The sequence below is a fragment of the Etheostoma spectabile genome, unplaced genomic scaffold (genome assembly GCF_008692095.1).
Source record: "Etheostoma spectabile isolate EspeVRDwgs_2016 unplaced genomic scaffold, UIUC_Espe_1.0 scaffold317, whole genome shotgun sequence".
In the NCBI taxonomy this organism is placed as follows: Eukaryota; Metazoa; Chordata; class Actinopteri; order Perciformes; family Percidae; genus Etheostoma; species Etheostoma spectabile.
Genome location: NW_022605584.1, coordinates 304,140 through 308,383, shown reverse-complemented (window position 1 = coordinate 308,383; position 4,244 = coordinate 304,140). Strand labels below are relative to the sequence as shown.

General features: G+C 41.8%; 1 long non-coding RNA gene across 1 annotated transcript in view; it reads right to left on the bottom strand.

The window, feature by feature from the left end:
- Positions 1 to 3,961, bottom strand: part of LOC116686160 (uncharacterized) — a 4,993-nt gene extending 1,032 nt beyond the window's left edge. The window contains exons 1-2 of the long non-coding RNA XR_004331167.1: positions 3,951 to 3,961; positions 3,148 to 3,150 (exon numbers count right to left, since the gene is read on the bottom strand). This is a non-coding gene — a long non-coding RNA (uncharacterized LOC116686160). The remainder of the gene's footprint in view (positions 1 to 3,147; positions 3,151 to 3,950) is intronic.
- Between the last annotated feature and the right edge of the window lie 283 nt (positions 3,962 to 4,244).

Here is a 4,244-nt window from a genome sequence, read left to right as displayed (position 1 = left end):
ATTCCACTGTACGCAAATATGTTATGGACATTTTGCTTCTTTTGAGTATGTGGCTCTTCAGTAGAGGTCTTCCCCTCAAGCGATGTTTCAAAATATCTACAGGCCACCTAAATACTCTGCAACCTTCATTGATGACTTCACTGAACTGCTGTCTATATCTGCATAACTTTGATTGTGTAATCATTGCGGGGGATTTTAACATTCATGTTGACCCCCCCAGGACAGGGGGACCGAAGAACTGTGGAAAAACTGTGGAAACTGTGGAAAACTTGTCCATGGAAAAACTTGTCCAGGCCTTTATCTTCAGAGACTTGACTACTGTAACGGGTCTTTACAGTCTCCCTAAAAAATCAATCAACAGCTGCAGCTGATTCAGAACGCTGCTGCTCGAGTCCTCACTAAGACCAGAGACTGGATCACATCACTCCATTTCTGAGTCTTTACACTGGCTTCCTGTGTCTCAAAGAATTGATTTCAAGTACCTTGCTAGTTTATAAATCACTTAACTTTAGGTCCAAAATATATTGCTGATCTGCTACTACACTATGAACCACCCAGACCTCTCGGTCTCTGGGACAGGTCTGCTTTCTGTCCCCAGAGTCAAACTAAACAGGGTGAAGCAGCTTTCAGTTTCTATGCTCCTCATATCTGGAATAAACTCCCAGAAACCTGTAGACCGCTGCTACTCTCAGTTCTTTAAATCAAGGCTGAAGACCTTTCTATTTGATGCGCCTTTCTTTAAATACTAATCATTTCTTTAATTTCTTATGCTGCACTGTAATTTTATTCTTGTGTTTTATGTTTCTCTTTGTTTTTAACTGTCTATTCATGTGTTTACCGGTTTTAATGCTTGTGATTTTAACTGTTTTACTTGTTTTTTTATCTGTTCAACTGATTTTGTGTAAAGCACTTTGAATTGCCTTGTTGCTGAAATGTGCTATACAAATAAAGCTGCCTTGCCTTGCCTTGTGTTTTGTGAGAACTATGGACTATGGAGCAAACGGTAGCTAGCTAGTAACACTCACCTTTGCTTTGATTGTGAAGATGTTCATGTTTTTCACCTCCCATATGAAAGCATTGTTAACCCATGCACACATCTGGTGACATGTGGTCTAAATGGTTGATTGGTTGTGGTACTGGAAATCTGCAAGGCTGCAATTCCATTTTCTCTGCGTTTCATTCCTGCCAGGTATCCATGGTGATCCTGTGACTGCAAAGTATGAATTATCACCTTAAAAATATATCAAGGGTTAAAGGACTCTGTCAAGGACATCGTCTGTGACTGGGTACCCCGCCGATGGCACGACATCGTCTGCCTGCGTGAGACAACCACCTTTTTACAACCTCTTGGGTGCAATGTGGTGAGCTTGCGTTCAGTCTTTGTAACAGAGGATGAAGCCTGATTACAGCACAGGTGCACCATGGGACCTTGAAAATCCCTACACAATCACTAGCGTTACTGTTAATCAGTGAACAAAATACAGGCTAATGACAAATGACTAAATTGGATTTTCCAAAACAATTCCATTATTTTAGAAGTTAGCTAAGCACCATCATTTTATCTAACAGGGATATTAAACCGGTTCCCCACTTATTATTTTAAAAACTGCTTTAGCTGCAGTTTTTCTATTATGTTCTTACTCCACTGGGAGCCGACCCTCTATATATCCATATTATCAGACCCTCCACATGGTCTGAAAAAACACTTGTACATGCCCAGTAGGTCCTTCAGGCACATAGGTCTATTCAAGTGTTAATTAAAAGGAGAGAAGCCACATAATCAGCGTTAGTATTACTATAGATACAGAGACCCTAAGCATATACATTGCTGCTTTCAGAAATCTGGTTTCTGCTGACTCTACACTTCTGTCTCATTCTCTGGAGATTTACCTCCCCCCCCTTCCCAACCTGAATTGAATTAGTCCCAAGAGCATCACCTTAAATCCAGAAGGAGACTACAGTGCAATTTGCCCATAAATAACAAAAACTGCAGTAGTTCTGAGCAGAGGCTTGTGTAGGGAACAATGTGGGTGGAAGAGATAGCCGAGCATTCAGACTCCAGTCTGCTACAGTTTACTGGATCAAAAATCCTTTTACTGTACTGAGCCAAACCCCACAGCATCAACAAAGCAACAAAGGGAATGGGTCTTATGGCAGCTTGGGTCTTCTGGGCACTGACTTAAGCAGTTGTAGTTAAACCATATTCTATGTATTATTTTAAACTCTTGTGTTCTGAATTAAAAGAAAAAAGGTCCCACGGCAGAAAATGTCCCTTTAAAGTTAGAGTATCAGGGGGGTCTATATAAAAACAACTTCAGATACAGTATTAGGGACCACTAGGTCTATATAAGACCTTCAGATACAGTATTAGGGACCACTAAGGTCTATATAAAAGAGACTTCACTCAGTATTAGGGACCACTAAGGTCTGGCTATATAAAGGACTTCAGATACAGTATTAGGGACCACTAAGGTCATTAAAAGAGACTTCAGATACAGTACTAGGGGACCACTAAGGTCTATATAAGAGACTTCAGTACAGTATTAGGGACCACTAAGGTCATATAAAGAGACTTCAATACAGTATAGGGACCACTAAGGTCTATAAAGAGACTTCAGATACAGTATTAGGGGACCACTAAGGTCTATAAAAGAGACTTCAGATACAGTATGGGACCACTAAGGTCTATAGAGACTTCATCATACAGTTTAGGGACCTAAGGTCATATAAAGAGACTTCAGATACAGTATTAGGGACCACTAAGGTCTATATAAAAAGACTTCTCCAGAAATTGGGACCACTAAGGTCTATATAAAGAGACTTAAGATACAGTATTAGGGACCACTAAGGTCTGTATAAGAGACTTCAGATCCAGTTATTAGGGGACCACTAAGGTCTATATAAAAGCATCCAAAGAGCATCGTGATTAGTGATAATCGTGATTCCAATATAATTCAAAAATAATGTGATTAGGATTTTTCCCTAACTGAGCAGCCCTAGTTGATGCCATAAAAATGGGGTGCGACACCATGACTGACAGCTGTGATTGTGCTTTGAGTCAGTTGAGGTTGTGTGTGCGGGACTACTGCACAGACTCGGGCTCCATCTTCTCTGTCACACCAATGCAACAGCCGTAGGCATTGGGACCTTCTAGGTTGGAGGGCTGGGTGGCCTGGTGTTGCCAAATGGAACTTGATACTTTTGTCAAAGCTGTCTTCATAAACGTGTTGGACCCCATTTTTGTATACACAGTTATTCATTTCGACAGTAAGTACAGAAGCGTCTTTCAAAACCATAAATGCGTCATTGTACCCAGCACTTCTGAAAATGCTCTTCTGAATGCTTCTCTGTCCCCAGCACATTTCAAGTCAAGCTGACGCCATGAAGACACGTCATCCGTCTTTTATGCAGTCTGTGGTCAAACCAGAAAATGACTGGGATGAGCAAGAGGCAGAGACCACGTCTGAGTGTAAGACGCTGAGATACCTCAGGACAATTAGGAGCACACATTCATGCTCATAAACCTAGCCACCTGTAGCTTTGTGAGTAAGTTGTTGCCTTCAGAAAGTCCAATGGGAAATGTCCAAATATAGCACACCAACTGACCGGAACAAGAACTAATCCCTGTGAAGAACCTTGTGTTGCAGTAGTAGAAAATAAGTGGAAGGACAAGGGTTTCAACGTGGCCCGGAGGTAAGCACAGTTACCAGACGTTCTTAGCAGCCAATAGACGACAGCCACGCCCGTGGGTCGATGTGGCGCAGGTGTGGCTTGTTAGGTAGATTGTGAGTCCTCCATGAGCCCAGGGCTGCTGTACTGATGACCTACACAGTTCAAGGTGCATCTGGCTGCTCCTTAAGGTAACTACACTGCTCGTCATACGCTGTCCCACTTGCCATCGAGTTTATGGACCCTGAAATAAAGTTAGTTTATGAGGCCATTTCCTCTACATTGGAATAATCAGCGGCACTCAGAGGAGAACAGAATTTTAATACATGCTTTTGACAGCCTGCGCCTTGAGGTTGAATGAAAATGACCTGCAAATGTTCCTATCTGTCAACAAGCGTTAGCTCATCAAGCTGCTTGCCACTCCGAGCCGTCCTGAATCATCCAGTGAGCCGCAGTTAAGTTACGTGCTTTGTTAAGACGGAACATGCATCCTCATGTAGTCTAGACTGTCAATCTTCTCTAACTTCCATTCCAATTTCATTGTTTTTTTTTTAAATGTTCAAATCTTTGAATAT